The sequence below is a fragment of the Gorilla gorilla genome, chromosome 14 (genome assembly GCF_029281585.2).
Source record: "Gorilla gorilla gorilla isolate KB3781 chromosome 14, NHGRI_mGorGor1-v2.1_pri, whole genome shotgun sequence".
In the NCBI taxonomy this organism is placed as follows: domain Eukaryota; kingdom Metazoa; phylum Chordata; class Mammalia; order Primates; family Hominidae; genus Gorilla; species Gorilla gorilla.
Genome location: NC_073238.2, coordinates 76,284,722 through 76,293,368, shown reverse-complemented (window position 1 = coordinate 76,293,368; position 8,647 = coordinate 76,284,722).

Below are 8,647 nucleotides of genomic sequence, written 5' to 3'. Positions count from 1 at the left end.
GTGATTGAAGATCAAATTAATGAAATAAAGTGAGAAGACAAGATTAGAGAAAAAAGAGTAAAAAGAAACAAACAAAGCCTCCAAAAAATATGGGACTATGTGAAAAGACCAAATCTACGTTAGGTAGGTGTACCTGAAAGTGATGGTGAGAATGGAACCAAGTTGGAAAACACTCTTCAGGATATTATCCAGGAGAACTTCCCCAACCTAGCAAGGCAGGCAAACATTCAAATCCAGGAAATACAGAGAACACCACAAAGATACTCTTCGAGAACAGCAACCCCAAGACACATAATTGTCAGATTCACCAAGGTTGAAATGAAGGAAAAAATGTTAAGGACAGCCAGAGAGAAAGGTCGGGTTACCCACAAAGGGAAGCCCATCAGACTAACTGCAGATCTCTCGGCAGAAACCCTACAAGCCAGAAGAGAGTGGGGACCAATATTCAACATTCTTAAAGAAAAGAATTTTCAACCCAGAATTTCATATCCAGCCAAACTAAGCTTCATAAGTGAAGGAGAAATAAAATCCTTTACAGACAAGCAAATGCTGAGAGATTTTGTCACCACCAGGCCTGCCTTACAAGAGCTCCTGAAGGAAGCACTAAACATGGAAAAAATCAACTGGTACCAGCCACTGCAAAAACATGCCAAATTGTGGAGACCATTGATGCTATGAACAAACTGCATCAATTAATGGGCAAAATAACCAGCTAACATCATAATGACAGGATCAAATTCACACATAACAATATTAGGCTTAAATGTAAATGGGCTAAATGCTCCAATTAAAAGACTCAGACTGGAAAATTGGATGAAGAGTCAAGACCCATCAGTATACTGTATTCAGGAGGCTGATCTCACATGCAGAGAGAGACTCACACAGGCTTAAAATAAAGGGATGGAGAAAGATCTACCAAGCAAATGGAAAGCAAAAAAAAAAAAAAAAAAAAACAGGGGTTGCAATCCTAGTCTCTGATAAAACAAACTTTAACCGACAAAGATCAAAAGAAACAAAGAAGACCGTTACACAATTGTAAAGGGATCAATTCAACAAGAAGAGCTAACTATCATAATTATATATGAACCCAATACAGGAGCACCCAGATTTATAAAGCAAGTCCTTAGAGACCTAGAAAGAGAATTAGACTCCCACACAATAGTCTCTCTAATAATGAGAGACTTTAACATCCCCTTGTCAATATTAGACAGATCACCGAGACAGAAGGTTAACAAAGATATCCAGGACTTGAACTCAGCTCTGCACCAAGCAGACCTAATAGACACCTACAGAACTCTCCACCCCAAATCAACAGAATATACATTCTTCTCAGCATCACATCACACTTATTCTAAAATTGCCCACATATTGGAAGTAAAGCACTCCTCAGCAAATGTAAAAGAACAGAAATCACAACAAACTATCTCTCAGACTACAGTGCAATCAAATTAGAACTCAGTATTAAGAAACTCACTCAAAACCACTCAACTACATGGAAACCGAACAATCTGCTCCTGAATAACTACTGGGTACATAACGAAATGAAGGCAGAAATAAAGATGTTCTTTGAAACCAATGAGAACAAAGACACAACGTACCAGAATTTCAGGGACACATTTAAAGCAGTGTGTAGAGGGAAATTTATAGCACTAAATGCCCACAAGAGAAAACAGGAAAGATCTAAAATCGACACCTAATATCACAATTAAAAGAACTAGAGAAGGGGAACATCACGCACCACGGCCTGTTGTGGGGTGGGGAGAGCGGGGAGGGATAGCATTAAGAGATATACCTAATGTTAAATGACGAGTTAACGGGTGCAGCACACCAACATGGCACACGTACACGCATGTAACTAACCTGCACATTGTGCACATGTACCCTAAAACTTAAAGTACAATAAAAATTAAAAATAAAAGTTAAAAAAAATAAAATAAAAATATTCACACACACCAAATAAAAAAAAAAAAACTAGAGAAGCAAAAGCAAACAAATTCAAAAGCTAGCAGAAGGCAAGAAATAACTAAGAGCAGAGTGGAACTGAAAGAGGTAGAGATTAAAAAAAAAAAAAAAAAACCTTCAAAAAAATCAGTGAATCCCGGAGCTGAGTTTTTGAAAAGATGAACACAATTGATAGACTGCTAGCAGTCTAGTAAAGAAGAAAAGAGAGAAGAATCAAATAGACACAATAGTAAATGATAAAGGGGATACCGCTACCAATCCCACAGAAATACAAACTGCCATCAGAGAATACTATAAATACCTCTATGCAAATAAAGTAGAAAATCTAGAAGAAATGGATAAATTCCTCGACACATACACCTTCCCAAGACTAAACCATGAAAAAGTTGAATCTCTGAATAGACCAATAACAGGCTCTGAAATTGAGGCAATAATTAATAGCCCACCAACCAAAAAAAGTCCAGGACCAGCCAGATTCACAGCCAAATTCTACCAGAGGTACAAAGAGGAGCTGGTACCATTATTTCCAAAACTATCCCAATCAATAGAAAAAGAGGGAATCCTCCCTAACTCATTTTATGAGGCCAGCATCATCCTGATATCAAAGCCTGGCACAGACACAACAAAAAAAGAATTTTAGACCAATATCCCTGATGAACATCGATGCAAAAATCCTCAATAAAATACCAGCAAATGGAATCCAGCAGCACATCAAAAAGCTTATCCGCCACAATCAAGTCTGCTTCATCCGTGGGATGCAAGGCCGGTTCGACATATGCAAGACAATAAATGTAATCCATCACATATACAAATTCAACAACAAAAACCACATGATTATCTCAATAGATGCAGAAAAGTCCTTTGAAAAAAATTCAACAGCTCTTCATGCTAAAAACTCACAATAAACTACATATTGATAGAATGTATCTCAAAATAATGAGAGCTATTTATGACAAACCGACAGCCAATATCATATTGAATGGGCAGAAACTGGAAGCATTCCCTTTCAAAACTGGCACAAGAGAGGGATGCCCTCTCTCACCAGTCCTATTCAACATAGTGTTGGAAGTTCTGGCCAGGGCAATCAAGCAAGAGAAAGAAATAAAGGGTATTCAATTAGGAAAAGAGGAAGTCAAATTGTCCCCATTTGCAGATGACATGATTGTATATTTAGAAAACCCCATCATCTCAGCCCAAAATCACCTTAAGCTGATAAACAACTTCAGCAAAGTCTCAGGATACAAAATCAATGTGCAGAAATCACAAGCATTCCTATGCACCAATAACAGTCAAACAGAGGGCCAAATCATGAGTGAACTCTCATTCACAATTGTTACAAAGAGAAAAAAATACCTAGGAATCCAACTTAGAAGGGACCTGGAGGACCTCTTCAAGGAGAACTACAAACCACTGCTCAACGAAATAAAAGAGGACACAAATGGAAGAACATTCCATGCTCATGGATGGGAAGAATCAACATCGTGAAAATGGCCATACTGCCCAAGATAATTTATAGATTCAATGCCATCCCCATCAAGCTACCAATGACTTTCTTCACAGAATTGGAAAAAACTACTTTAAAGTTCATATGGAACTGAAAAAGACCCCGCATTACCAAGTCAATCCTAAGCAGAAAGAACAAAGCTGGAGGCATCACGCTACCTGACTTCAAATTATACTACAAGGCCACAATAACCAAAACAGCGTGGTACTGGTACCAAAACAGATATAGATATACATATATAGATAGATAGATAGATAGATATAGATATATATATACACACCAATGGAACAGAACGGAGGCCTCAAAAATAACACCACACATTTACAACCATCTGATCTTTGCCAAACCTGACAAAAACAAGAAATGGGGAAAGGATTCCCCATTTAATAAATGGTGGTTGGAAAACTGCCTAGCCATATGTAGAAAGCTGAAACTGGAACCCTTCCTTACATCTTATACAAAAATTAATTCAAGATGGATTAAAGACTTAAACGTTAGACCTAAAACCATAAAATTCCTAGAAGAAAACCTAGGCAATACCATTGAGGACATAGGCATGGCAAGGACTTCATGACTAAAACACCAAAAGCAATGGCAACAAAAGCTAAAATAGACAAATGGGATCTAATTAAACTAAAGAGCTTCTGCACAGCAAAAGAAATTACCATCAGAGTGAACAGGCAACCTACAGAATGGGAGAAAATTTTTGCAATCTACCCATCTGATAAATGGCTAATATCCAGAATCTACAAAGAACTCAAACAAATTTCCAAGAAAAAAACAACCCCACTAAAAAGTGGGCAAAGGATATGAACAGAAACTTCTCAAAAGAAGACATTTATGCAACCAACAGACACATGAAAAATGCTCATCATCACTGGCCATCAGAGAAATGCAAATCCAAACCACAATGAGATATCATCTCATGCCGGTTAAAAGGGTGATCATTAAAATGTCAGGAAACAACAGATGCTGGAGGGGATGTGGAGAAATAGGAACACTTTTACACTGTTGGTGGGAGTGTAAACTAGTTCAACCATTGTGGAAGGCAGTGTGGCAATTCCTCAAGGATCTAGAACAAGAAATACCATTTGATCCAGCAATTCCATTACTGGGTATATACCCAAAGGATTATAAATCATGCTATTATAAAGACACATGCACGTGTATGTTTATTGTGGCACTATTCACAATAGCAAAGACTTGGAACCAACCTAAATGCCCATCAATGATAGACTGGATTAAGAAAATTTGGCACATATACACCATGGAATACTATGCAGCCATTAAAAAAGATGAGTTCATGCCCTTTGCAGGGACATGGATGAAGTTGGAAACCATCATTCTCAGCAAACTATCACAAAGACAGAAAACCAAACACCACGTGTTCTCACTCATAGGTGGGAGTTGAACAACTAGAACACAGGGACACAGGGCAGGGAACATCACACACCAGGGCTTGTCAGGGCGTGGTGGGAGCTGGGAGAGATATAACTTTAGGAGAAATACCTAATGTAAATGATGAGTTGATAGGTAGAGCAAACCAACATGACACATGTGTACCTATGTATCAAACCTGCACATTGTGCACATGTACCCTAGAACTTAAAGTATAATTTAAAAAAATTTAAAAAAAAGAAATCATGGATGACTGGGTTTCTCTTTCAAGATGCCCTCCTGAATTGCTATGCCAACCAAATTGAGAAGTGCTGTTTGAAGTAAAATTTACCTTTTAATATTTTGCTTATTGTTGATGTTGCTCTCATACATCCTCCTTTTATTGGTGAGCTTCATTCCAATATCAAAGTGGTGGTTCTCCCCCTAAACATCACCTCTTTGATCCAACCTATGGAACAAGGAGTTGTAGCAGCTGTTTTAAGGCCTACAACCTCAGGAGGATCTTTTCTCAGACTGTTCCTGCCACTGAGGAAGAAGACACTGAAGCAATTCTGAAAGGACTATAACATCTATGACTGCATCAGGAAACTTACTTGTGCTTGGGGTGATGTTGCCAAGGAGTTTACTAATGGCATCCGGAAGAAGACATTCAAGATGTTTGTCCACGAGTACAAAGGATTTGCCAAAGATAAGGAGATTGCAAAAAATCAACAAGGCTGTGGTTGAGATGGCAAACAATTTCAACTTGAGTGTGCCTGAGGATGACATCAAGGAGCTTCTGAATGTGGTTCCTGAGGAATTAACTGAGGAGGAGTTGGTGGAACTGGGATAGAAACAAATAGCTGAAGAAAAGTCAAGAAAAAATGAAATTGCAAGAGAAGAAAAATAAGAGCCCTAAAGAAAATTCACAGTGAAGGGTTTAGTAGAAGCTTTCACAGACCTCAACAAGCTCCTTGAAAGATTTGAAAGCATGAGCCTTAATTCTGAAAGGTTTTCACTAATAGAGAGGAATGTTCCTGGTGTATTATCTACTTTCAGGCAAATATATGATAAAAAAAATTAAACTGAACAAACTACCATAGACATATTTCTAAAAAGAGTTGATATCTCTCAAGAGAAGCTTGAGGCAGGTCCAGGTTCTTTAGGAGGAGTTCCAGAAGAAGGCATTGTTATCATAGTAGATGACAGCTCCATGTGTGTTATTGCCCCTGAAGACCCTTCAGTGGGAAAAGACGTGGAGGTGGAAGGCAATGATACTGATGATCCTGACCCTGCATAGGCCTAGACTAATACATGTGTTTATGTTTTAGTTTGAAAAGGAAAAGTTTTAAAAGTGGAAAAAAAATTGAAAATACAAAAAGCTTATAAGGAAATTTTAAAAAATTTTGTACAGCTATACAATGTTTGTGTTTTAGGCAATGTTATTAGAATAGAGTCAAAATTAAAAAAATAAAAAATTATAAAGTAAAAATGTTAGAGTAAGCTTAGGTTAATTTATCATTGATGAAATATTTTTTAAGTAAAATGAGTGTAGCCTAAGTGTATAATGTTAATTAAGTCTACAGTACTGGACAGTAATGTCCTGGGCCTTCAGATTCACTCACCACTCACTCACTGACTCACTCACAGCAACTTCTAGTCCAGCTCCCTTCATGGTAAGCATCCTATACAGGTGTGCCATTTAAAAAAGATTTTACACTATAATTTTATTGTACCTTTATATGTATAGATATGCTCAGATACACAAATGCTTACATCATGTTACAAATGCCTACAGTATTCAGTGCAGTGACATGCTATACAGGTTTGTAGTCTAGGAGCAAGAGGCTATACCATCTAGCTTAGATGTGTAGTAGGCTGTATCAAACAGCTTTGTGATAAGTATACTCTGTGATGTTTACACAATGACCAAATCACCTAAAGATGAATCTCTCAGAATGTATCCTCCTTAAGTAATACATAACTTTAGGTATATCTATGTGTACACTTATATATAACAGTCATGTATTCACATACAGTGCATATATACAGCCATGTGTCAAAGTATATAATATATAATGCATATATATACACAAACATACACACACATGCAGGGTCAGGCACTGCTTAAAGTATATTATCCGTATATATCATAACTTCCAAGCACATTGAGCTTCAGGAAGGTTAAATTGTTGTCCAAATTCATATGGTTAATAATTTGTGTTTAGGTGTTAAAAGTCTGTACTATTTCTATTTAACAACATTGAGTCTTCCACACTGTAGTTCATTTTAAAAAGTGCAGATATAATAGAAGAAAATATATCAAATCTAAAACCAAAAAAATCCCACATACCAGGAATAAAATTTCTTACCAAGTTCCATAGTAGAATAAAATATTTATATTGACATACATTTTTGTGATTTATTTCAAATATATATATTTGAATCTAATCCTAAGAACAAATATAAAAAGGCAAACCTAAAAGTAAGTACATTAATTTCAGGTTTGTTTTAGCCTTTTACTCTATATAAAGAATCATGTAATAATTTAACAGCTTCTGAGGAGATTTGAAAGTAAACTTTAGACCTAGTTTGTATCCCAGTAAGTTGTCATTAGGAGAGTTCTGAAAAAGTCACAAATACGTAAGTATTGAAAATTGAAACAATTCAACGAAACAAGAGTTTTATGAAATAAACGCTTATAAATCCAATATAGAAAATGGTTGGAGAGCAAAATTCAAAATTGAGAACATATAGGAACACAGGATTGAAAATTTGTGTATAATAAGCCTGATAATGACAGTGAAAACAATTTGATATGGGTATAATCTCAAATATTTAGTATTTGATTTCTTTAGATATCAGAATAAAATTTTTAAAATATTTTTAAAGTTGGCCTATATTATTAAAACAAATGAAAAGAATTTGAAAAAAAGCAACGTTGAAGACTAGAATAAATAAAAGAGCAACAAATTTAAACCTGTTCTGTTCTTGTCTTGATAATTTGACAACTCTAGTTTTAATATGGTTTTGATAAATTTTATGACTAATTTACCTTCTACCTAAACATTGAAGATTTTAGAGAAAACTGAAATATATTTTGTGTAATGCCTTAAACAAAATGAAAAATAAGAATATATAAAACAAATAATATATTATTTGATAAGTTAGACAGTAAATTCATAGTCAGTTACATCATTACAACAAAAGATTGGAATCTAGTTTTTCTGTTTGATTTTTTTGGGGTAGAGAGATGGTAGAAGAATAAGAATATTTCAACATCTATATATTTTTCTGTACCTATTATATATCCCAATGATCAGATATTGGAGCAGGTTTTGAAATTTCTCCCAGATTATATTGTGCAGTTAACTGCTCAGAGTATCATTCAACTTCTATCTGTAATAAAAATAGCAATAAAAATGTACCATGTTTTAAATTTCAACTTACTAGAATATGATAATCAAACACTGAATTAAATATCATTATACATTTTAATAGATTTTGTTTATAAATTTTAAATGTATTGAATCAATTGTTTTAAGCATTTAATCAGTTTTCTCCAAATGCAATAATAATTAACTAAAATGTGGAAAATTTTGTTGTTCTTCTGTGAGAGACAAACAACAGCTTGTAAGTTTAGCACATTTTGAAACCAGTAAAATTGTCATATTTCAGTAAAATATGTTGATGATTTTCAAAAAAATTATCCTTAGCAGTTTACTTTTTTCAGTCTCCCAGTTAAATGGTAAGAAAAAAGATAAATGATTATTAAAAACAGTCACTTTTTCAACATAGGATTAA